This window comes from Balaenoptera borealis, assembly GCF_965194805.1.
Source record: "Balaenoptera borealis genome assembly, chromosome: 19".
Classification (NCBI taxonomy): domain Eukaryota; kingdom Metazoa; phylum Chordata; class Mammalia; order Artiodactyla; family Balaenopteridae; genus Balaenoptera; species Balaenoptera borealis.
Window position 1 is genome coordinate 50,350,250 of NC_138878.1, and position 27,600 is coordinate 50,377,849.

General features: G+C 41.8%; 1 long non-coding RNA gene across 3 annotated transcripts in view; it reads right to left on the bottom strand.

The window, feature by feature from the left end:
- Positions 1–27,600, bottom strand: part of LOC309616225 — an 89,794-nt gene that overhangs the window by 58,007 nt on the left and 4,187 nt on the right. For 2 of the 3 annotated variants that reach the window (XR_014237362.1, XR_014237363.1), the window contains exon 3: positions 26,202–26,299. The exons of the other annotated variant lie outside the window; for it this stretch is intronic. This is a non-coding gene — a long non-coding RNA (uncharacterized lncRNA). The remainder of the gene's footprint in view (positions 1–26,201; positions 26,300–27,600) is intronic. 3 annotated transcript variants of the gene reach the window in all.

Genomic DNA, 27,600 nt, shown 5'->3' on the forward strand with positions numbered 1-27,600 from the left:
TTTTTACCTACTCACTCTGGAAAAGAGCTGGTCTTTGTTGTTTAATCAGCTCTCATTCATTTCTCTACCCCACCCTCATTTTCTTTTCCCCCTTCTTTGGCATCAAATCCTTGGCAAAATGTTGGAAGCTCTGAAGATTAGAAAATGTGGACCTAGATGGTACAACATTTGAAGGGAGACGACATCTTCATTTCTTTCCCAGCGTGTACCCTCAAGTTGAAAGAGGTTATAACTGAACTATGTTAAGGATTATCTATGAAGAAAGGAAGCAGGCAGCAGTTTTCCATTCAGATCTTTTTCTGCTTGAGGGTAAAGAACTCATCTTTAGGAGGAATGTCATCTAACACAAATATGATTTGAATTTTAAAAGTCTATGTCTAATTACTACTTATGACTATGGTAAAAATTGATTTTATATACTGTAATTGTGTGATTTGAATATGTAATCAAAAATGCAAAGCTTGATGCCTTTGATTTTCATTTCCATAACCAATGCTTCTCAGTTCACATATTTCAGTGGTTTCTGGGTTGAAACACCTTTTTCTAATTAGCAATCAAGATGTGCACCGTAGTTCAAGACCTCCTCAGGGTTTGAACCACCCTGCATAATGCATTTTATTTCATATCATGATTATGCTTGGCTCTTTGCTGAACTGGTCATTACCTTGGCCACAGAAAGACATCCCACAAGGAGTCTGTTCCTGAATTCTTAAGTGGCCTAAGATTTGCATCACCCTGGCAGGTAAAAGGGTCAAATTTAACCACCAACTAGCAAACATTTTCAGAAGACAAAAAAGTAAGTTACAGTTTGCAATGACTGGAGCTGTACCCTAATGTTTTAATAAAAATATTTTTATACATGAAGAACATGAGTTCTCTGAGGACACCACAGAAATCACCACATGATTCTACAAGACCAAGGACAAGCCATGAGGTTCCTGGCCTGTGAAAACTAACCGGCCACCCCAACACCTCTCTTCAAGGTCAACCTTTGTTGTGCTGTATATCAACATTCATAAGATATATGGGCAGCCACCAAAAACTCAAAGCAAGGCTCCACCAAAAATGGGAAACTGCTGGTTCACTGGGAAGCCTAACGGTGACTACGACTTTAACTGCTTATGTGCCTTAAGCATTTCAGGAGCAACCCTTCCCTCAGGTCAAAGGAAACTATGCCCAGGCTTCAAGTGAGCTATGTAAGCCCAGACCCCCACCCCAGTCCAGAGGCTTCCCCTATCCCAACCCCTCCCCACAGCTCTCTTCATGTCTGGCACTCTCTTTGATTCACAACTGTTTGCCACTTCCTGTGTTTTGCCTTATATTTTTGCTATATTACTTTTGTCTCCCCAAGTCAATTATGTAGTCCGTCACCAACAAAGAAGCACATAATACTGTCTTCAATATCTCTATGGCATCCTCTGAAAATAAGCACTCTTTCTGTGGTTGTGATCATTGTTAAGGGTGTGAAATACAGAAAGCTTGTGTTTGGGTTTTGCATGGACCTAGGAAAACAAAACTCGAGGGTTTCTCCCCCTTGAAGTCAACTATGGTTACAATGAAAACCATCATTTCTTTATTTCAGTTCCTCCTCACCCACCCAACAGAATGCCCCCCGACTCTGCCTGCCATAAGAATCCTGTAGGAAAGTGCCATGATACACTAGACAAATAGAGAAAACAATAGAGTGGATATAGGACATTTGAAAAATATAAACCAATAAATCTATTAATTTCTGTATTTTTTTAAACAGAAAAAAAACACTATCATTTCAAATGTCCATGGTACATATAAAATAGTAATTATATACCAAGCTACAAATAAAACCTAAATCAATCCCCCCAAATAACAGGGCACATACTCTTATGACCACCAAAAAAAAAAAAAAAAAAAAAAGATGGCTTAAACCAAAAAATGAATAAATAAAAATCTAATGACTTGTAAACTGAAAGTCATTCTCCCGGTCAAATTGAAAATAAACAAAAGTCACCATCTTATAAATAAAGGACAGTAAGAGCAACATATGTCAAAATTTGTCAGATGGGGACATAGTTATACTCAGAAAAAATTGCTGTCTACACTGAAGAACAAAACCATGATATTTTATACCTCCTTCCATTACGAGGTAGTTTGTTTACACAGCCCTTGGACCTGGGTTATCCTCTGACTTACTTTGGGTAGTAGAATGTGTGAGCGTGATTTTGTGTGAATTCCTAAGCGTGGCAATTTCAATTTTTTCTCTCTTGGAATGCTGCCTCCATACTGCCACTTAAGGAAACTTCGAGCCCACTGAGGATGAGAGACCATGTGCAGGAGAACCAAGGGGCCAGCACTAACTGCCGGACACCTAAGTGGCGCCTCCTGGACCTTCCAGCCCAGCTGACCTGCCCCCATAACTGATCCCAAGTGAAATCAGCAGAGGAACCACCAAGACAACCTAAAAAAATCATAAGATACAATAAAGTGTTGACATTTTGAGCCATAAATTTTAGGGTGATTTGTTATGCAGCAATAGTTAGCAGATGATAGCTTACTGTTTTTTATCACAAATCATGGGATTTTGAACTCATCATAAATAAATGAAGCAATTCTAGTGGACTGCTGCTGTTTTGGCCAGTAACCCAAGTTGGTCCAATCAGTGAATCCCAGCACTTTTCGGGACACTTCCCTTGCACTTGGCTCCACCTGGGGGCAAGAAGGCTGCAGCAGGTCCAGCCTTCCAAAGTTCATCACAGAGAACCAGCCACTCCTTCAGCATAAGTCTCACCTTTCCTCCTTGGCTCCAGGTGGGTCCCTGTGGCCAGGAGATTAAGACCTGCTGATTTGCTCAACCCTGAACCCTCTGTGCCCCTGGAGTTGGGAGTGGAGTTCTTAGCACATGAAATGTGCTCAGTACTCATCAAGTATTATTATCTATATTGTTATTATTACCTGGAAAATACATTACTGGTTTTCTAGGAAACAAGGAGGCACTCTTCAGCTTGTCCCTGACTTTCACCCCCTCTGGGGACTGGGACACAAGACTTATGCCAAAAGGTGTGGAGTTGGGGGTTGGGGGGGTCATCATTCCTGCTCAAATAATGATTTTATTTATTTTAGCAGATTTTTTTTTTTTTTGGTTTAACCCATCTTCCCCCACCCCACCCCCCGTGGTGGTAAGAGTATGTGCCCTGAATTTAGAGCAAGCAGCAAAGAAATATTTTTCTTTTGCAAGTATGTTTATGTCGCTGTCAAGCAACCAAATAATACTGTCTCCCTCCAGGCTTTCTCCGTGCCGGGATCTCCTTACAGACAAGCCTGCACCCCAGATGCCTGGGGGCCCTTCAAGAGCTCTGCAGCTTCCTAGAGCAAGAAGATGCCAGATGTTCCCTGCTTGGGGCAGGGCGACCAGGGTTCAAGGGGGCCGGCTCTGCTCTGACTCTCCCGCCCAGTCTCTGCTTGCCCGACCACCGCAGGAGAAGCCTCGAGAAGACCGGAGGGAGGCCTGCTTCTGAGGGCAACCCAGAAACAAGGGTTTGGCCAGAGGAAGGTTAACTCCAATGTTACAGAGACACCCTTCGACGTTTCTGTGCGTAGCGGTCCCCAGCCTCTCCTCCCCATCACCACGGAGAACCGTGGCTGACGCACCCAGGACCGAATCGGGGTGGCGCCCTCAGAGCCCGACCCCCGAGCTTGGTGAGTTGGGGCTGCCGCTGCGGGGAGGGACATTGGCAGAACCCCCTGACTCCCCACTCGGCGTGGGGGAGGACCCAGGGTCGAAAACAGCGCGTCACCAGCAGTGTTTTGATTCCATCCACAGAGCGGGCGTTAGCTGTGGCTCTTTTCCGCGGCCTCGGTTAACCACTGAACACTTCTGGTTTAACCACTCCTTGGAGTGGAAGGTGTTGCCGAAAACCCAATGTGGTTTCTACTGCGCCAGCGTCTCTGTTGCAAAATTAATCCCATAAGTGGCTGGTAAATGGCGCGTTTCCCTGGTAAGTGGCGCCGGCGCGGGCGGTGACCGCGCAGCGAAGGGGCGCCCTCTCCCTCCCAGTCCCCGCGCTGCAGCCCATCCCCACCGCCTCGGACACCTGGCCAGCGGTCTCAGCCCCTCCCCTCTTCCAGAGCTTGCCAGGGTCCTAGACTGTGGCAAGGAGACTGCCCAAATGCGCTGGGCAGGGTCCAGGCAAGACCAGGCACTGGCCTTGCCTGACCAGCGCAGCTGCCATGTGACTGCCGCGGCCCGGGACCCTCGCCACAGACGGGAACGGTGACCCCCAGCGGGATCTGTAGCTTGGCACGTTCTGGGCTCTTCTGTCCAGTGCCGAAAGGCAGGAGCACTAAGGATCTGAGATCTCTCCTCTCATCCTGCCCTTGCTTCCCTGCCCGAAGGGGCTGGCAGGAAAAGGGAAGATCAGAGAGGGGTCTCCAGGCAGAGGCAGGCAGTGGGAAAGACGGCAGGTGCAGGGGGCTGAAACACGCACCCCACCCCCTCCCAAGCCTTGGCTGCCTAGCCCACCTCCTCCCCACCTTGGGGTCCTGGAGAGAAGGGCAGGCGGAAGGGGAACCGCACCAGAGGTCACCACTGCAGGGTCAGACCAGGTTCTTGAGCACCTGGGCATGGTCTATAAGTAAGCACCCTTCCAAACTGATAGTCCTTGATTTTCAAAAAAAAATACAGAAATAAGTTTATACACATTTCCAAACTACACAACTTCTTTGGAGGCTTATTATACCCATTAAAATATAGGTTATAAACACAGTAACTCAGTAGTTCCCTGGTGGTCTAATGATGATTTGGCACTTTCACTACCATGGCCCAAGTTCAATCCCTGGTCTGGGGACTGACATCCCCTAAGCCATTTGGCACAGCCAAAAAAGAAAAAAAAAAAAATAGAGTAACTCATTTGTTTCCAGTGAAGCAGGCCCAGAATCCCAGCTGAGTGCAAGCTGGCCTCGCCTACAGCTGTGCACCTGTAGGTGTCTGTGCTGCTTGTACCGAATGTCAAAGACACCCCTTAGATCAGTTGGCAAGAAGAGGGCTTTCCATTTCTACTCCTGGCTACCGTCCACCTCGGCAGGAGCAACGCTCCTGGGTAACTCGCCCTGATGTAATGGCAGCCTATCCCAGAGGTGACGACCAAATTAAGATGCTGGAATCACACCGTGTGTGTTGAAACAACAGAAAAGAGACCTTGGAGCTCAAGAGATGGGGCAGCTCAGCACACTTGGAATAGGGTGCAGAGGTGGTTGGAAAGACCTCGCTGCCTGAGTCCTGGATTAGGCAATGCTGACATGTCCCGCTTCACTCAGTGGCATCAGCCTTCCCCACTGATGAGGACCAGAGTTGAGGATGAGCAAGCTGGTAGACGGTAGGTGCCTGGGGCGTGCACACACTCACTCTATCAAGAGCTACAGGGGCAAGGACGCCTGGCCTAGACCATACATAGCTGGACGACAACCCTCTGAGCGCCGTGCCTTTTACCTGCACATCTTGGGCAGGGGACTTGCGGTGCCGGAATGAATATCACGGATAAAGAAGGATGATGCTTCCAACATAAAGCACAGAAGATAATTGAACACGTGTTGCCTGACACCAAAGAGGGACTTTGCCCTTCAAAAGACAATTCGAGTGCATGGAAAAGAAACACAATGCCTGGAACCACATTGTCTGGATCCAGGTCTCACTCTGGGACTGAATGAACCCTGTGTTTTGTGGGTGGATTGTTTAAAACTTTTTTTTTTTAATTTATTTATTTTTGGCTACATTGGGTCTTCATTGCTGTGCACGGGCTTTTCTCTAGTAGCAGCAAGCAGGGTCTTCGTTGCAGTGTGCGGGCTTCTTATTGCAGTGGCTTCCCTTCGTTGCAGAGCATGGGCTCTAGGCGCACGGGCTTCAGTAGTTGTGGCACACAGGCTCAGTAGTTGTGGCTCGAGGGCTCTAGAGCACAGGCTCAGTAGTTGTGGCACACGGGCTTAGTTGCTCTGCGGCATGTGGGATCTTCCCGGGCCAGGGATCAAACCCGTGTCCCCTGCATTGGCAGGAGGATTCTTAACCACTGCACCACCAGGGAAGTCTGGGTGGATTATTTGAAGATGCCAGGTTTCTGCTGTGGGCTGTAACTGAACTGGAAGATGCATTTGAGTCAAAGAATTGAATAAGTAGGAGTGGATTGTAAGGGATGTTGCTGTATTATTGAGAATACTCAGGGGTTTTTTTCTATTAACTAATTTTATTTTTTTAATCTTTTTTTTTTTTTTTTTTTCCTGGCCACGCTGCATGGCTTGTGGGACCTTAGTTCCCCAGCCAGGGATTGAACCCGCACCCTCGGCAGTGACAGCGTGGAGTCCTAACCACTGGACTTCCAGGGAATTCCCAAGAATACTCAGTTCTGGTGTATAGAATGAAAGACACAAATGAGTAGAGCAGTAGGAAAACTCCTAAAATGTGTCTGTAGATTAGGAACGTGTGAGATATGGGAGAGAAGAACAGAGCCTATGTCTGGTGAGCATAGAAGGAAAGGATGGAACAAATCAATGTTATCTTTAGATAGAAAAGCATGGAAGGGCCAAGGGAATCTCACTTATTCAGGATTCACAGCTCATGTCAGCTCATTGAGCTTTGTCAGCCCGACTGATGACAGCCACTGATGCCACGCATTCTGGTCCCATGTGTCCCCTACCTGGGACATGCAGGTTAAAGTCATGGCTGCTCAGCAGGTCACCTGTGAGGGACAGCTATGGCCACACCACTGCCTTCTTCCAATAGGGCAAGTAGGGGTTGACCCCAGGCACCTTCCATATATTGGGCCTCTTTTCTGTTTTCCCTTGTTTCTCACTGTATGTTTTAAATTGACTCAATAAAATGGATATAACAAGCATCTTAATTTGGCCTGTGAGCCTTTTGGTTCTGTCGCCTCTGGGGTAGCCTGCCTGATAGTATAAGAGGCTACCATTGCATCAAGTAAATTCCCACCACGACAGGAGCAATTTACACGTTGCCAGTTATGTGAAGAGTTGAGTATAGAAGCCTGAGTTAACTGGCACCACATTTCTGACGTGTTTCAGTGATATCTTAGCATTCCCTCTAGACTGGTGTCCAGGGAAGCCGCCTGGCTATCCCATCCCTTAATCTAGTTCTTATCCTGGGATGCCTCTCTCCAATATCTTCCACATGGGTTTTTTGAGAACATCAGCCAAGCATCCTGGGCACTAACTTACTACATGTTGGAAATGGTATCAAAGGGTGTGTACATTCTGGAGCTTCTACTGTGGCAGACAGAAAGGACTCCAGGTGATATATGGGAAGTATCTCTCCCAGAAGATCCTTATCACACAGCATGTTCAAATGGTTGGACATCCAATGACCTCAGGCCATCTGAGAGCTGGCTCTCCTACTGGGCTGAGTTTCTAGAATAAGACTCTGAGCCTATCAGAAAAATATAGGATAAAGAAAGAAAAGCCTGTGCATATTCTCAGTGCCCTGGTTCATCTGAGAATATTCTGGTTTTTCTTTATAATACTCCACTTACATTTATTTTGCTCAGAAACAGATAAAGGGACAAAAGAATTGGATTCCATCCAAGAACTTCCTGCCTTCAGGAAAGAGGGGGATGAGAAAAGAGAGAACCCATTTTTCTAGAAAGTCAGCTCTTTTTAATCAGTCTTAGCAAACAAATTTCTTGAAATCAGGGAATAGGTCTTATGCATGAATGCACACACACGAACAGAATTTAACACGATGTTTTACAAACATTATTGCCATAAACTAAGATGTTGTGCTTAATGAAAATACACAAAGGTGAATCTGACTCTCAGTTTTCTTATGGTCACCAATGTCTCATTCTAGAATGTAGCAACAAATAAATGGAAAACAAAATTTTGAAACACCAGTTTAAATAGCATCAATGATAATCTATAGTGATAGTAATCAGATAAACATGAAATACTTGGGAATATGTTTAATGAAATTTGTGCTAGACATCTATATTGAAAACTACAAAACTTTCCTGAGAGAAATTTAAGAAGATCTAAAGAAATGGAGAAATGTAAATGGATTGGAAGACTCAATATTTGTTAAGATGGCCATTCTGCCCAAATTGATTTATAGATTCAATGCAATCCAAGCCAAAATCCCAACAGGCTTTTATGTAGAAATTTACAAGCTGATTCTAAAATTTATGTGGAAATTCAAAGGATTTAGAATAGCCAAAATAATTTAGAAAAAGAATGAAGTTGGAGGATGCACAATCCTGATTTTAAGACTTACTATAAGCTACATTATTGGAAAAAGATGAGTATATAGATTAACGGAACTTTATAGAGGTCCAGCAATTAGATCCACACACACATGGTTAATTGAGTTTTTACAAAGGCACAAAGGTAATTCTAAAGGCAAAAGGATAATCTTTTCAACAAATGGCGCTGGTAAAACTGGATTATCTGTATGGAGAAAAATGAACCTCAATCCTTACCTCACACTATACGTAAAAATTAACTTGAAATACATCTGAGATCTAAATGTAAAAGCTGAAGCTATAAAACTCCTAGAAGAGAGTATAGGAAAAATCTTTCTGACCTGGAGTGGGCAAAGAAGATTTCTTAGACACAAAACTAAAAGCACTAAATGTAAAAGAAAAAATTAATAAATTGGACTTTATCAAAATTAAAAGCGTCTGCTCTTCAAAAAAAAAACACTGACAAATTACTTGTATCTAGAATGTATAAAGAACTTCCACAAATCACTAATAAAAACACAAACAACCCACATTTCTAACAGCTTCATTGAGATGCAGTTCACATGCCATACAATTCACCCGTTTAAAATGTACAATTCAATGGCTTTTAGTATATTCACAAAGCTGTGCATCCATCCTCACAATCAATTCTCAAGCATGTTTATTATTCCAAAACGAAATACTGCTCCTCTTAGCTGTCCACCCCACCACCACCTACACCCCCACACACACACCCTCTCTAGGCCTAGGCAACCACTAATCTACTTACTATCCCTATAGATTTACATTTTCTGGATATTTCATGTACATAGCATCATACAATATGTGGCCTTTTCCGTCTGGCTTCTTTCACTTAGCATGTTTTCAAGCATCATCCACTTTGTAGCATGTATTAGTACTTTGTTCCTTTTGTTACCAGATAATATTCCATTGCATGGATATATCACATTTTATTTATCCATTCATCAGTTGGTGAACATTTGGGTGGTTTTCAGAACTCGCTTTTTAAAAACGTGCAGAGACTCGAACAGACACTTCATTGAAGAAAATACACAAATGGTCCATAAGCACAAGAAAAGGTACTCAATATCGTTAGGGAAATTCAAATTAAAGTCACAATGTGATACCTCTAAACATCTACTCAAATGGTTAAAATTTTAAAACACCAAGTGTTAGTGAGGATATCAACCAAATGGAGCTGTCAACCTGCCACTGGGGATTATTAGAGAAATGCAAATCAAAACTACAATGAGGTACCCCCTCACACCAGTCAGAATAGCCATTATTAAAAAGTCTACAAATAATAATTGCTGGAGAGGGTGTGGAGAAAAGGGAACCCTCCTACACTGTTGGTAGGAATGTAAGTTGGTACAGCCACTATGGAAAACAGTATGGAGGTTCCTTAACAAACTAAAAATAGAGCTAGCATATGATCCAGCAATCCCACTCCTGGGCATATACCCAGAGAAAACCATAATTCAAAAAGATACATGCACACCAGTGTTCATTGCAGCATTATTTCTAATAGCCATGGAAGCAACCTAAATGTCCATCAACAGATGAATGGATAAAGATGTGGTATATATACACAATGGAATATTACTCAGCCATAAAAAAGAATGAAATAATGCCTTTTGCAGCAACATGGATGAACCTAAAGATTATCATACTAAGTGAAGTCAGACAGAGAATGACAAATATCATATGATATTACTTATATGTGGAATCTAAAAAAAAGATACAAATGAACTTATTTTTTTAATATCTTTATTGAAGTATAATTGCTTTACAATGTTGTGTTAGTTTCTGCTGTACAACAAAGTGAAACAGCTATATGTATACATATATCCCCATATTCCCTCCCTCTTGAGCCTCCCTCCCACCCTCCCTATCCTACCCCACCTTAGGTCACCACAAAGCATGGAGCTAATCTCCCTGTGCTATGCAGCACCTTCCCACTAGCCATCCATTTTACATTTGGTAGTGTATATATGTCAATGCTACTCTCTCACTTTGTCCCAGCTTTCCCTCCCCGCCCCCCCATGACCTCAAGTCCGTTCTCTACGTCTGCGTCTTTATTCCTGCCCTGCCACCAGGTTCATCAGTACCATTTTTTTAGATTCCATATATGTGCGTTAGCATACGGTATTTGTTTTTCTCTTTCTGACTTACTTCACTCTGTATGACAGACTCTAGGTCCATCCACCTCACTACAAATAACTCAATTTCGTTTCTTTTTATGGCTGAGTAATATTCCGCTGTATATACGTGCCACATCTTCTTTATCCATTCATCTGTCAATGGACATTTAGGTTGCTTCCATGTACTGCCTATTGTCAAATGAACATATTTACAAAAGAGAAACAGACTCACAGACATAGAAAACAAATTTATGGTTACCAAAGGGGAAAGCGGGGGAGGGATTAATTAGGAATTTGGGATTACACACTAGTGTATATACACACTAGTATATATATTGAATAAAATAGATAAATAACAAGGGCCTACTGTATAGCACAGGGAACTATATTCAATAGCTTGTAATAATTTATAATGGAAAGGAATCTGAAAAGGAATATATATAAGTAAATCACTTTGCTGTACATCTGAAACATTGTAAATCAATTATACTTTAATAAAAAGAAGTGAGTAGTGTGTATAGCTGTTACACTACAACTAGCACAAAAAATGAAGACAATATTCTTCTGGCATTCAAAAGTATAATCTAACTCAGCAAAGAAGTTGTTTATGTCTTTAACAAACAAGTGATGTTCCAACATATGTCTTGTTTCACTTTTGTCTTACTCCTTAAAGTAAATGAAAATAGCAACCAACAGGTCAGAACTACCCTAGTTAATTGCAAACTTCGGTTGGCTACAGATACAAGACTCTGGAAAAATCAGTGAAAACATTTTGTGATAATCAGTTGACTGTATGGGATTTACGATTAAAAAAATACATTTTGTTATTACTTATAAATTAGTAATAAACATCCTTTGTATCAGCAAAATTCATAATACTTTTTAAATAATACTTTTAATATGTTAAATTATTAATATGCTAAATAAATAGATGTTAAATATATAACATTTTTTCCAGAGAGCCTGCTGTTAAATATTTACCAGTATACTACTGGGCACAAGGGAGTATTTTGGATGATGGAAATTATCTATATATTGATTGGAGATATGGTTTCATGGTGTACACATTTGTCAAAACTCATTAAACCATATATTTAAAATGTGTGCATTTTATGGTATGCAAATTGTACCTCAATACATTTGATTTTTAGAAAAACAATATAAAATTGAAGACTCTGACTGATAAGCTAATGAAGGTCTCAGTGAATTCCATAGTAGCTGAGCCTTGAAGAAACATTTGGGGGTCATAGCACAGTTTGTTCAGTTTTTTGTAACTTTAAGCCCAGAGAAGACGAAAGTGAAGAACGTCCTCTGACCACCCCCGCCGGTCCCACGGCCTGCACACAGCTGCAGCTCCGGGTCCCCATCCTGAGCTAGTACACCTTTGTCTGTCGTCCTCTGAGAATATCCAAGAACTCACTCGTCTATTAAAATAACGTCTGAGATGAATTGCTTTGCAGTAATTATCAGCCAAGAGTAAAGGAAATGTGTTCTGCGCTTTTCAAAGCCTCTTTTATCTGAGTCTTTGATGAATTCCCCAGGAGCAGCCCTTCAGTCCCAGCCCTTTGCACAGGAGGTGAGCAGGAATGACCCCATTCACATGGAGGTACGTGTCAGCCACTGCACAGAGAGGAAAGCCAAGTCCAGAAGATAGGAGGGAAAAATCATAGATGAGGACGCTCTGTCTTCATGAAGCTAAATGTTCACAGGGTTTGGAAACAGCCAGTCAGCCCACTGAAACTTTCATTTTTCGTCCAGATAGATATTTCAGTCCCATAACCCTCTGTCATACACGTATGTATGTATATGATCACATACATATATACATAAACATATATATGATATATATCATATATGCAAGCTTTTATACCAAGATAAATTCTTGTTGTAAAAAAAAGACAAATTGGGCTTCCCTGGTGGCTCAGTGGTTGAGAATCTGCCTGCCAATGCAGGGGACACGGGTTCGAGCCCTGGTCTGGGAAGATCCCACATGCCGCGGAGCAACTGGGCCCATGAGCCACAACAACTGAGCCTGCGCGTCTGGAGCCTGTGCTCCGCAACAAGAGAGGCCGCGATAGTGAGAGGCCCGCGCACCGCAATGAAGAGTGGCCCCCGCTCGTCGCAACTAGAGAAAGCCCTCGCACAGAAACGAAGACCCAACACAGCTAAAAATAAATAAATAATAAAATAAATAAATTTAAAAAAAAAAAGACAAATTGATTTTTGCCTATTTGTGAATTAAAATCCTAGTATCAGTCTTATCTTCAGCAGCCCACGCCGAATAACTTGCTGTTTAATATCAGTTAATCAATCAGCAGGTATACATAGAATAGTGACTACATGTTTATGACGGCTTCCTGGAAAGATGGGCATTTATTGCTTTGTGTCTGTTTAATTGACCTGGGTAATCCCAGCTCACTGTTTCCATCGTATTCCTCTTCTAGACCCAGCAGAGGAAGTATGTGCCTTGAAATCATCACTTTATTGCTATTAATACATACTAGCCAGGACTATTTTGTTTGATATATTTTAATAACCAGTTGATCTTTGGATTTTCACTCTGAAATGATTCTATCACAAAGAGAATCTTTTTTTTTAATTAATTTATTTTTATTTATTATTTTTGGCTGCGTTGGGTCTTTGATGCTGCGCGTGGGCTTTCTCTAGTTGCGGCAAGCGGGGGCTACTCTTGGTTGTGGTGTGCGGGCTTCTCATTGCGGTGGCTTCTCTTGTTGCGGAGCACAGGCTCTAGGCACGTGGGCTCAGTAGTTGTGGCTCGCGGGCTCTAGAGCGCAGGCTCAGTAGTTGTGGCGCACAGGCTTAGTTGCTCCGCGTCACGTGGGATCATCCCCAACCAGGGCTCGAACCCGTGTCCCCTGCATTGGCAGGCGGATTCTTAACCACTGCACCTCCAGGGAAGTCCACAAAGAGAATCTTTACATGTTTAATTAATAATAATTAATAAAGCTTATATTAATTGTAAACTGGTGATTTTACAATAGTAGTTAATTGTAGTTAATGCACAATTATTTAAGGAATAAGGGATCAGTTTCTCATGAATGAAATCATGTTGACACAACCCCAGGAAGAAACAGATGTGAGCGAGTCAGAGAAGACAGTTCAGCCCCAGAAGTTACCCTGTTCTGTAGCATCCCACAGGAGAGATGTAGGGCCCCTGGCACAGAGTTTTGCTGCTCCTTACTATTCAAAATCAGTCCTTGGACTTCCCCGGCAGTCCAGTGGTTAAGACTCCACGCTTCCATTGCAGGCGGCACGGGTTTGATCCCTGGTGGGGGAACTAAGATCCCGCATGCCATGCAGCAGAGCCAAAAAAAATCAGTCCTGGTCACAGTGCCCCATAGCGTCCCTGGACCAGGAAAGTCACTTAGGCCCCAGAGAAAGCCTGGGCAGGTCAGGGTAGCCCAGGGGAAAGGCCATGGCTATCTGGATGAAGGTGCGCACCTGGAGAGACCACCTAGAGCCACCTAGGAAAACACACAATCAAGGCATGGAGGCAGGGCTTAGGACTGTCTAGGAACTAGTCTGTGCCACAGGACTTGTAATTGTTTCATGGCCCTGGCACTGTCTGCTTACTCATTCCCACTGGAGGCTTCCAGATGGTTGGGTGTTTATTCACAATCCACATGGTCTCGCAGACGAGGGTCACTGGCTCACTATGCCCACCCCGTTTGCTACATCCACATACCACCTATTCCACCCAGAGGACTGTCACCCTAGCTGTGTGCTGGAGCCAGCTCCTACTGGCTTGCAAGAGTCAATTGTTAAATTTTCGGAAAATCTGCAAGCTAGACATAGTCATTATGAAAACTTAAATTATATGAGCTTACAATTAAATAAACTGTATTCAAATATGAAAGTAATATATACTCCAAACATCATTCCTAGTTACTTTATTTTGTTGTGGTTTACTGCCTTCTTTGCTCTTGAGGTTATTTACATCTATTGTATCTCGATGGTGGGAATACAATATAATGGTGTGCTAGTGGACACCTCTTCCCAATTCAGCCCTCTGTTCAGGGACCTCACATTGGTAGCCTGAAACTGGCCACGATGGGAGCATTGACACCACAGAAAGTGGCAAATGTGACATATCAGGGTTTCTTTAGTTTGGTTTGTTTGAAGAGCCCTTGTTACAACAGTTATGGTGGATACCGGCATATCCCCCATGGGACTGGAGTGGGTCGGGCAGCAGATAGGCTGGTGAGTGGGAGAGATGCTCTTAGCACAGTGGACAGTCTGAACAGACACTGGGAAGTAGCAAGAGGTAGCAAACAGCATGAGCCGAAAAGCACTCCCAGAGCTCTAGGGAGCCAGAGTACTGCCAGGGGTCAAGAAAAATGAGGGGAAGGACACTATATAATGATCAAGGGATCGACTCAAGAAGAAGATATAACAATTGTAAATATTTATGCACCCAACATAGGAGCACCTCAATACATAAGGCAAGTACTAACAGCCATAAAAGGGGAAATCGACAGTAACACAATCATAGTAGGGGACTTTAACACCCCACTTTCACCAATGGACAGATCATCCAAAATGAAAATAAATAAGGAAACACAAGCTTTAAATGATACATTAAACAAGATGGACTTAATTGATATTTATAGGACATTCCACCCAAAAACAACAGAATACACATTTTTCTCAAGTGCTCATGGAACATTCTCCAGGATAGATCATATCTTGGGTCACAAATCAAGCCTTGGTAAATTTAAGAAAATTGAAATCGTATCAAGTATCTTTTCCAACCACAATGCTATGAGACTAGATATCAATTACAGGAAAAGATCTGTAAAAAATACAGACACATGGAGGCTACACAATACACTACTTAATAACGAAGGGATCACTGAAGAAATCAAAGGGGAAATCAAAAAATACCTAGAAGCAAATGACAATGGAGACACGATGACCCAAAACCTATGGGATGCAGCAAAAGCAGTTCTAAGAGGGAAGTTTATAGCAATACAAGCCTACCTCAAGAAACAGGAAACACCTCGAATAAACAACCTAACCTGCACCTAAAGCAATTAGAGAAAGAAGAACAAAAAAACCCCAAAGTTAGCAGAAGGAAAGAAATCATAAAGATCAGATCAGAAACAAATGAAAAAGAAATGAAGGAAACAATAGCAAAGATCAATAAAACTAAAAGCTGGTTCTTTGAGAAGATAAACAAAATTGATAAACCATTAGCCAGACTCATCAAGAAAAAAAAGGGAGAAGACTCAAATCAATAGAATTAGAAATGAAAAAGGAGAAGTAACAACTGACACTGCAGAAATACAAACGATCATGAGAGATTACTACAAGCAACTCTAGATATAAAATTTTAATTGCCCTCAAAAAAGTTGTGCCAGCTTATACTCCAGTCATCATGCTGTGATGACGTTCATTTCCCCACACCCTTCCACCACTGGATATTCTCCTTTTTTTTTTTTTTTTTTTTTTTGCTAATCTGACGGGTGAATAAAAGAGGTCCATCTGAATTTGAATTTTTCTTATTACTTGTGAACTTAAATATCTTTATATGTTTACTGAACATTTGTATTTTATCTCTGAATTGTCTGTCCTTTGCCCATTTTTCTGTTACTATTTTTTTTATTGATTTATAGAAAAAGTCAGTTTAGATACATAAGTGATTTTGGAAAAAAACATTCAAAGTAATTTTTCACGACAATCTGTGGTCATATCCTTAGTTCAACTTGAATAGACAAGTCATAAATGACTTCTGAATTAATAATAAAAGACATAACAGTCAATCTAAAAACAGGTATTATGACCACCTTTAAAGAGATGCCCCCTTAGTCTGATATCTTATTGGTAAGGAAAAACATGCTAGAACCAGGCAATATTTTTTAATTTACAGATTTCCTAAATACTACATGTAGTTTATATTTCCCGTGATAGTATCTAACTTGGAGATTTTATTTCCCAAACTTGTAAGAAAAATGAAAGTCATTTGGCACAAGAAATAGATAATTTCCTCTGGGAGTGGAGGGGGGTGGTAGACTGAGGGACAGAGGTAAGGGAAAAAGTTTGAATTGTGTGCTACATATTTTTGGAATTTTGAGATGTGAATATATATGACATATTTTTAAAAAATAAATTGAAATTAAAAAATTAATTTTTAAAAAGCAAAAAAAAGAAAAAAGAAAAATGAGGGGGACTTCTCTGGCGGTCCAGTGACGAAGACTCCAAGCTCCCAATGCAGGGGGCCTGGGTTCGATCCATGGTCGGGGAACTAGAACCTGCCTCAGCTAAGAGTTTGCATGCCTCAACTAAGAGTACGCATGCCACAACTAAAGATCCTGCATGCCGCAACTAAGAGCTGGCGTGGCCAAATAAATTAATAAATATTTTTGAAAAAAGAAGACGAAGAAAAGAAAAATGAGGACTGAATGTCCCCCAGAGCCTGGGTAGATGCAGCAGAGTGAAAGCCCCTCCCCCGAAGAACAACACACAGGAAGTTCTAGAGAGAAAAATCACTGCGACTGAGGAAAGGGAGCCCCTAGCCCTGCTCCCCCGCGTCCTCAGCAAACCCCCCAAACCCCGCTGATGTGTCTGCACCTGAAGGAAGCAGACGGAGGAGATATGAGGCTGAGGGGGTTTGGGGTAAGTGCACAATAAGGCTGCCCTTTGGCGGAAGCTTCCACCAGGTCGGGGAGGGGCTGGCTGAGTGTCTTTTCTTTCTTCTCTTGAGAAAGAGTCAAGGGAGTCTTCTGGGCCTCCTACGGAACCAGTGCATTAGTTTGCTAGGGCTGCTGCAACAAGAGTACAGAAATTTATCCTCTCACAGTTCTGAAAGCTAGAAGTCTGAATTCAAGATGTCAACAGGGTTGGTTTCTTCTGAGGCCTCTCTCCTTGGTTTGTAGGTGGTCATCGTCTCCGAGCGTCTTCACGTGGTCTCCCTCTGTGTGTATCTGTGTCCTAATCTCTTCTTACAAGGACATCATTCATATTGGATTGGGGTCCATCCTAATGACCTCATTCAACCTTAATCACCTCTTTAAAGGCCCCATCTCCAAATATAGTCACATTCTGAGGCACTGGGAGTTAGGATTTCAATATAGGAATTTCTGGAGGACACAACTCAGCTCATAACAGCCAGGAGTATATCTGTGGAAGCTTTGGAGGCAAGGGTGGGTCCTGGAAGGCTGACCAAGAGCAGCCCCAGGACAGAGGGACTGAGGAACTCTGGGCTCCTGAGGGCAGGCACTGCATCTTACCTGCCTTTATTTCCCAAATGCCGAGCACTAGGCTTGGCACTTAGTAGGGTTTCCAAAAAAATGCTTTTTGAATGAGGGGATGAATGAATGAATGAATGAGCGTGTTACTAGAACAGGTATTCCCGTTCTCTGCACCTTTTTTACAAACAGGTGAGAATCTTTCTGGTTTTATTTAAGGACAGGTAAGGGTCCTCTTAATTTCCTCTGAGGTTGGTTCCCTTTGGACCAGGCAGGTGAGGGCTAGGACCAAACTTCATCTTGGCCCCCAACCATTCAGCACCCATCCTCTGCACCAAGTCCTTTCCACTCCCCGCCCCCCTCCCTCCCCTCAAGGAGCAGGGCTCAGAACTCAGAGAGCTCCAAAGACCCAAGGATATGTACACAGCCTAGGAGGAAAAAAAACGTATCAGCACAAAACTATAGAGAAAACAATGCAACGTCAGGATTAATACACTTGATGAGACATAATACATCAACTAGTTTCCATGCCCATATTGTCATCTATTATTTATTTATACATTATCATGATGTGGGATAGGGGTGCATTTCCATTTTTTTGACATTTTTTGTAGTAGGGGATCCAAAAGTAAAAGCCTCTGGGGCCTGGGAAGCTCTTAGACTGGCCCTGTGCCTGTTAGCTTTCCAGCTAGGAGAAGGAGGTCCTAGTCAGGGTAACACGGTGGTGCCCTCACCCTGTGGCATGGCGATCATCCTCAGAAAGAAGCTGCCAACCCAGCAAGTGGCCACAGAAGCTTGAGTGGAGCTGCTTCTGAAGTCAAAAACTCCATGACCGGTTTTAGGTGAAAAACTGTTTTCTAAATGTTTCCTGTTGGTCCCCCTTTCCCACCAGGCACAGATGACAGCTGTCATCATAAAGGATACAGGACCTGAGGGGTTTTTTTCCTCCTAAGAGTGGTTTCAGAACTTGGTCAGTTGCTTTGGGAGGGAAATGAGGCAAAAGGCGAACATGTTTCTTTTTCCCAGAAAGAGCACAGTGTGAGGAACAATGATGGTGTGGCTTAGCCCCAAGAGTAACCCTTGCGGGTCCTGACATCTGACATTGTGCCTTTAACAGTGAGCTGGAAAGGATTTTGAAAAAAATGCCATTCTGTGCACTGTGGGCAACTGCATGTACAGTAGGTCTGCTCTGAGCAGAGAAGCATCAATATCTATTACTTAGAAACAGATGAGAAGGCGAATCGGCAGCTGCTAGACCATCAGATGAACTGCACTCTGTTGTGTTTCGAGCCTAACTTTCCTTCTGCCTCTTACATCTCGTAATTGTCAGTGAGCTCCGTGGTACCCTTCCATGACAAAACTGATCAACTGCAGGATCACGGCTAATAAACTGATATAAAAGAGCTTATTAAGACATACCTTTAAGTGTGAGATAATATGTGATTCAACACGCGGCACAAACAGCTCAGAAGCCCAAGCTCGCCGCCAAGCTTACTGTGGCTTTCTCCCAGGGAATCACGGCATATGGTACCATAATAGAGCAGGAATTTACAGCAACGGAGATGTATGAGGGAGATTAAAGCTTCATCTGTAAGGACATACTGCGTGGCAAAAAACACCGTTATTGTATTTTCTGCTTTGTGTTCTAATGAGAAACTGAATCCCTTTCGGTAGAGTGTGGGCTCCCTCTGCTGCTGGCAGGACATATCAGGACTCTCTGCACTAAGGGATCCCTGGGCACCTGAGCAGAGCAGGTGGCCTGTCCTGGGAGGAGAAAGATGGGGCTGAACATTCAGAGGGACAGACTTGTTCTGTAGGCTCTGCCTCTGTGTGACACTGGGACTATCTGTGCGGCCACTGCAAGTGATGGAAAACACAACGATGACCTGTCCACATCACCTGTGTCCGTCCTGAAATAGGTCACAGAAGTGATGCTGAGAGGCAGCCCTCCCCCCGAGTGGCGACCCTCCCCTCCCTCCCTCTCCCCCCTCCCCCCTCCCCCTCCTCCTCTCCTTCCTCCTCCTCCTCCTCCTTCTCCTTTCCCTTCTCCTTCTTCTTTTATCCCTCTCTCTCTCTCTCTCTCCTTTTTTTACCTTCCACACAGCCACTGCCAGAGGCTCCTCCAGTTCTGTTTCAGACCCCTCCCAACAGTTTTGCTACTGCTCTGGCTTCTGCCTCGTCCTAGCATGGCCAGCACCTGACTCATGTGGTACCGAGGAGACTGCATCACCCAGAAGGTTTAACACCTTCCGCCCATCAGTAAGCAACTCGTCTCAAGACACCTGGTCCCACCCCACTCTCAGCCTCCCACCACCGGTCCAACTTCAAGAGTTGCTTCTTCTCGGCAACAGGATGTTTTAATGTAGTATCCACCCCAAGGGCAGAAACATTTTAGTGCCATAACTTTGATGTGTCCCTTCTGGCCAAATCTAAATAAATAAATAGACCATTAAACTCCAGCTGTTTCTGCTACCAAGATAGATAGGTATGGGAAGAGGATGCGGCTTGGGGGTGGGGTGGCGGGGTCATACACCATACTCTTTGAAACTAGGACCACACTTGCTCCTCTCAGAACCATCAACCATCCTAAGCAAAGCAGCTCATTCTCCGATAATCTGGTTATTCGCGTGGTCAGTATCTCAAATTCTCTGATTTCTCTCAAAGTTCTAACGGCCATGCTAATGTACTTTCAGTTAGTCAACAGAGATGCACGTCTGTGTGTCTGCAGACTTCCTGGTGATACTAGCGGTCTTTTACCAGGTATACATTCGCTACTGGGTGAGAGGGGTGTGGCGATACTGCTAGTTCTCTGGGTTACATATGCTGATATATGATCACCTATTCTCACCCGCAGCCTGCAGAGAAAAACGTTCAATTACATTTCAGATGGCGTCCTCGGGCATACACATTTATATTTCATATCACTAATTTCAACACTCATAGCATTTATTCATTTCTTCATTTAACTAAGAAGCCTCCGCAGTCATCCAGATGAGAGGAGCTTGCCTGGCCAAGGCAGGTGGTAGAAGAGGAGGCGGGGAGGAACCAGGCCCTGGAGAGATTTTGAAGACAGACAACAGGATATTCGGGTGAGTTGGATGTGGGGTGAAACAGAAAGAGAGGGGTCAAGGTGACTCCAAGATCTTTGGTGCGCAATTACGAGGGTGCCTGTTTTTCGATCTGGTTGCAAAGTGGTGCTATTTACTGAGATGGCAAACAATGGAGGGAGACAGGTTCTGAAGGAGAAGTCAGGATTTATTTGGGGCATGATGCATTTCAGATGCCTGGTCGACATCCTCGTGACGATGTGGGGTGGGCAGATGGATGTTCTGCGTTGGGTTCCAAGGGAGGGTGGGCTGGAGATAGAACCTGAAATTCACCAGTGTATAGACGGCACTGGATGAGATTGCCAGGGGGTGAGTATAAAAAGCCTGGGGCAGAGTCCTGGGGTAACTTGCAGATAAAGTCAGGAGGAGGGGCGAGCCCCATCCTACAAAGGAAAAGCGAGAGGAAAACCAGGAGGTCACGGGGCAAGTATCTCAAGGAGGAGCGAGAGCAACATTGCTGCTGATGGATTGGAATTATCTCAGTTAACCCTGAATGAGGCAGTTTCAGAAAATCCTAATTGGAACGGTTCAAGAGAAAGTGAGCCATGAAGAAGTGGAGAGAGCAAACAGAAACTACTTTTTTCAGTTTTGCTATAAAGGAGAGGAGAAAAATAGGGCTATGGTAGAAGGTAACTTTTATATTATGTATATTTTATCACAATTAAAAACATGTTTATTTTTAACTGTGATAAAATACACATAGTATAAAATTTACCATCTTAACCATTTTTAAATGTCCAGTTCAGCCGTGTTAAGCACCTTCACATTGTCGTGCAACCAATCGCCAGAATTTATCTTGCAAAACTTGAACCCTGTACCCATTAGATAATTCTCCATTCCCTTCTCCTCCCAGACCCTGGAAACCATCATCCTACTTTCTGTCTCTATGAATTTGACTACTCTGGTATATTAATCTGCTAAGGTTGCCATAACAAATTACCACAGGCTGGGTGGCTTAAAATACAGAAATTTATTTTTTCCCAGTCCTGAAGCCTACAAGTCCAAGATGAAGTACTGACAGGTTTGGTTTCTCCTGAGATCTCTCTCCTTGGCTTGGAGATGGCCATCTTCTCACTGTGTCCTCACATGGCCTTTTCTCTGTGTGCATGCATCCCTGGTCTCTTCTTATAAAGACACTAGCCATATTGGGCCCCACCCATAATTACCTCTTTAAAGAACCTGTCTCCAAATGCAGCCACATTGGGAGTTAGGGCGTCAACATATGAATTTAGGGTGAACACAATTCAGTCCATAGCATCTAAGTGCTTCATATAAGTGAAATCATACAGTACATGCCTTTTTGTAACTGGCGTATTTCACTTAGCATAACAACTTCAAGGTTCATCCATGTTGTAGCACCTGTTCCAATTTCCTTCCTTTTTAAGGCTGAGTATATTCCATTGTATGTCTATACCACATTTTGTTTATCCATTCATTCATCAATGGGTGAATGGGTTGCTTCCACCTTATGGCTATTGTGAATAATGATGCTATGAACATGGGTGGGCAAATATCCCTTCAAGACCCTGATTTCAATTCCTTTGAGTATATACCCAGAAATGTATTACTAGATCATATGGTAATTCTATGTTTAATTTTTTGAGGAACCAACATACTACTTTCCATAGCAACTGCACCATTTTACATTCCCAACAACAGTGCACAAAGGTTCCAGTTTTTCCACATTCTCCTTAACACTTGCTATTTTCTGTGTTTTTGATAGTAGTCATCCTAATGGTTGTGAGGTGGTATCTCACTGTGGTTTTGTTTTTTTTAATTGAAGTATAGTTGATTTACAATGTTATATTAGTTTCAGGTGTACATCAAAGTGATATATATATATATATATATATATATATATATATATATATATGATATCTATATATATATGATATATACACATACTTTTTCAGATTCTTTTCCATTATAGGTTATTATAAGATATTGACTATAGTTCCCTGTCACTGTGGTTTTGATTTGCATTTCCCTAGTAATTAGTGATGTTCAGCACCTTTTCGTGTGCTTGTTGGCCATTTGTATATCTTCTTTGCAGAATGTCTATTCAAGTCCTTTGCCCATTTTGAATTGGGTTGTTTGTTTCATTGTTGAATTATAGGAGTTCTCTATATTCTAGACATCAACCCCTGATCAGATATATCATTTACAAATATTTTCTCTCATTCTGTAGGTTGCCTTTTCATTGTGTTGATAGTGTCCTGAAAGTTTTAATTTTGATGAAGTCCAATATATCTATTTTTACTTTTGTTGCCTGTGCTTTTGGTGTCATATCCAGGAAATCATCACCAAATTCAATATCACTTTTAAAAAATTAAAAATTAAAAAAATTTTTTAATTATAAAAAGCACTTTGAGATCCTAAGAGAGTACAGAAGATATGTGGCAATGGAACAAGAATTTAAAAGTCCCATTAGGGGACTTCCCTGGTGGCGCAGTGGTTAAGAATCCATCTGCCAATGCAGGGGACATGGGTTCGAGCCCTGGTCTGGGAAGATCCCACATGCCGTGGAGCCACTAAGCCTGTGCGCCACAACTACTGAGCCCAAGTGCCACAACTACTGAAGCCCACATGCCGAGCCGGTGCTCTGCAACAAGAGAAGCCACTGCTATGAGAAGCCCGCGCAGCGCAATGAAGAGTAGCCCCCGCTCACCACAACTAGAGAAAGCCCGTGTGCAGCAATGAAGACCCAACACAGCCAAAAATAAATACATTAATTAATTAATTTAAAAATAAATAAATAAATAAATAAAATAAAAGTCCTATTAATTGAGACAAAGGTTATTTAAACAAAATAGAAAATACATATCTACTATGAACTCTTACAAGGTAAATATGAGTGCAAAACTGTTATAAAAACAAGGAGAAATCTATAGAAACACAATAGTATGGTAAGAACTTGAAATAATTCTTTAGTCTTTGATAGATCTGGTATATAAAAAAATTAACAGGTATACAGAAGATATAAATAGCTTCATGTTGTGTATGTGTCAAACTTGTCTACAACCAACAAAGGGTACATCTTTTCCAATCCCATAAAGCATTTTAAAAAATCAGTCACAAATAATGCAATGAAAAAATCTCAGGAATTTTATACAAGCCTACATTCTCTGATTCCAGTGCAATTTTTTTTTAATTCAAGTGTTAAAAGTTTTTAGAATTCAAACACTTGAAATTTTACAGTCTTCTGGTGGTTCATTGTACTGTTCAACAGACATTTCCAGCTTTCCATTTTCTAGGCACAGGGTAGGATTGTACTTCTTCACCCCCTTTGATGTTAAGAATAGTCAAATGATTTTCTTTGGCCAATGAAATATGAAGAGAAATGATGGGTGTCATTTCTGGGTGGAAACTTAAAGGGACAGTGCACGATTCACTAGGTTATTTCTGCCATGGCAACTGGTAACAGCGAGATGGCAGCTGCTCTGTTAGCCTGGGTCTCAGAGTGGGGAGACCTGGAGCAGAGCCCCCAGCCAACCTCGGTGAGCAAGAAATAAACTTTTGCCGTTTTAAGCCATTAATATTTTTAAGAGTTTTGTTATACAGCATAGCCTAGGCCATCCTGACTGATACAGGCCTCCTAAATAACTTCCCAGCTAAAAAGATCAAAACTGCAAGTTGGAGACAAGAAAACAAGTGCTATTTTCAAAATGATGGACTGGGCACTCAGTTTTTCTCTTCTTCCCCCTAAGACCCTACAAAAATGATAGTAAAGGACTAAAATGGGAATAAATCCACAATGACAAAGAGAACAGGAAGTTGTCCATCAGTGGAAGAAAGCTTTAAAAAAAATTGTGAGACTGTGTCAAGCTGATACAGAAGTAATGACAGATGACACACCACAGAGGAGGTTGCCGATCTTCCCTACAGAATTCGAGAGAGGAATAAGACAGAGGACGCAAGTGAGACCGGGCCAAAAACACTGGGATAACTCCAAAGGCTCTGTCTTAAACAGTCCAGTCCTTAGCTCCTCCCCTCGTTCAGAATGCAGGGTCACAAAAGATCAACTCTGCAAATGAAACATCTGAGAGTTCTTCCATTAAATAACAAAGAAGAAAAGGGAGGAGGAGGAAGAGGAGGAGGAGAAAGAAGGAAGAAGGAAGGAGAGAAGCAAGGGAGGGAGGGAGGGAGGAAGGAAAGAAAGAAGGAAGGAAGGAAGGAAAGGAAAGGAAGGAAGGGAAGGAGGGAGGGAGGAAGGAAGGAGGGAAGGGAGGGAAAGAAAGAGAGACAGAAATTTGTATTAATTTGCTAAGGACTGCCTTAAAAAATTACCACAAACAGGAAAAAAACAACCTCAAAGGAAAGAGAACTAATTCAGGAAATAGAAGAGAATTAAAATATTTTTCTAATTATAATCATAACTATAATCAGGAAGTTATTGCATTCAAAATCAAAAACAAGATGCTAAGTAAACAGCACAATCAGAGAACAAGAAAGGGCTCTTATAGAATGAAAATATGATGTTGAAATAAACTGAAGGCCCAGAAGATAAAACAGAAGAAATCTTCCAGAAAGCAGAGCAAAAAGACCATGAGATGGGAGACATGAAAGAAATGAGACTCAGAAGACCTTTCCAGAAGGTCCAGTTTTATAGGCATTCCAGATAAAGAAAGATAGAAATCAGAGGGGAAACATTATCAAATGAGCAATACAACAAAATCTCCGAAAGGTTAAAGTTACAAGTTTTCAAATTGAAAGTACCTACAGAGCAAACAGCACAAGGTCTTTTAAAAGACCCACATGTCTGCAAAATTTTAGAACACTGGGAAAAAAAGAAAATATTCTAAAAGCTTCTGGAAGGAAAAAAATACCACTTATGAAGGAACAAAATTCAGATTTTTTATCACCAACACCAAATGTTAGAAAACAGATGAGATATACCTTCAAAGAGATTGACTACTAAACACAACTGAATCATGGATTGACAAGAAAACAAACAGTTGTGGAGAAGCTTATTTGAACAATTAGAGATAGACAAAAGTGGGTTGTATATCAGTTAGATGATATTATTTTATCTACATTAATCTATTGAGTGCAATAACTGTAGTGTAGTTATGCATGAGAATGTCTTTGTTCTTAGGATATATATACTTAGGGGTGAAGTGACATGATATCTGAAAGTTACATTCAAATGGTTCAGAAAAACTGTGCATGTGTATGTGCATTTGTGTGTGTGTGTATGCATGCACACCACATGTGTGTAGACAGAAAGATATACCAAATGTGGCAAAATCTTAATGATTAGTGGATCTATGTGAAGGACATAGAGGTGTTCTTTCCACCATTCCTTCCATTTTTTTATAGATTTGATATTTTTCAAAATGAAAAGTAAGGAATTTAAGAAATACAACCGATATATAACAAAGCTATAAGGGAAAATAGCAAATAATTTTTAAATTTTTAAATTTAAAATAATTCAGAGGGAAAATTCTTTTTTCTATAAGTTTATAATTAACCAAACAATTAAAGTATAAGATTAAATATTCAGACATGCAAGAACATAGAAATTTCACCTACCAGCTCTTTTTCTTGGACAACTACTTGAAGATGTGCTTCAAAAAGATGAGGGGTTAAACCAGGAAAGAAAACAGGGAATCCAAAACACAGGATACAACCTAAAATAGCAACAAAGGGAAATCCAGAACAACAGGAATGCAACAGTCCTAGAGAGGAACATGTCCAGATTAAAGAGAGAGGAGGAAGACAGGTATCTGATAAGAAAAGTAGAGTCTGTCAGAACACATGATATGATGGAGAGTTTAGAAATGTTCAGTTTTCTTTGATAAAGAAAAACAAGGCACCCCAATTTCATTGCAGCATTATACACAAGAGCCAGGTCATGGAAACAACCTGAGTGTCCATCAATGGATGAATGGATAAAGAAAATGAGGCATATGTATACAACAGAATATCATTCAGCCATAAAAAAGAAGGAAATCCTGCCATTTGCGACAACATGGATGGACCTAGAGGGTATTATGCTCCGCAAAATAAGTCGGACAGGGAAAGACAAATACCATATGACTTCAGTTATATGTGGAATCTAAAACAAAACAAGTGAACTGAAAAGCAGTTATGGATAAAACCAAAACAGAGTCACAGATACAGAGAACAAACAAGTGGTTGCCAGAGGAGAGCTGGGGTGGAGGGAGGAGTGAAATGGGTGAGGGAGATCAAGAGGTACAAACTTCCAGTTACAAAATAAATGAGTCACAGGACAAAATGTACTGCATAGGGAATATAGTCCATAAGAATGTAATATCTTTGTACGGTGACAGACGGTAACTAGACTTATCGTGGTGATCATTTTGTAATGTACAGAAATGTTGAATCACTATGTTGTGCACCAGGCACTAACATAGCGCTGTGGGTCAATTATACTTCAAACAAACAAACTCGTAGAAAAGGAGATCAGATTTGTGGTCACCAGAGGCGGGGGGAGGGGGGTTTGAGGGGAGGAGGAATTGGATGAAGGTGGTCAGAAGTTAGAGACTGCCAGTTATAAGGTAAAGAAGTCCTAGGGATGTAATGTACAACATGATTCATATAATTATATTATACTTTGTTTTATGTTACGTATGTACATCGTTAAGAGAGTAAATCCTGAGTTCTCATCACAAGGAAAAAATATTTTTTCTTTTCTTCTTTTTTCTTTTTTTCTTTTTTTTTGTATCTATAGGAGATGACGGATGTTCACTAAACTTATTGTGGTGATCATTTCACGATGTATCTAAGTCAAATCATTATGGTGTTCACCTTAAACTTATACAGGGCTGTAGGTCAATTATATCTCAATGAAAAGAAAGGAAACAAAGACTGAATTATGATTACAGATTGGAATGTGAATAAGATGTAGCACAGATAATAAAAAGCACAGATAACAGAAGCTGAGAATGTAGAAAAAAGGATGCAAACT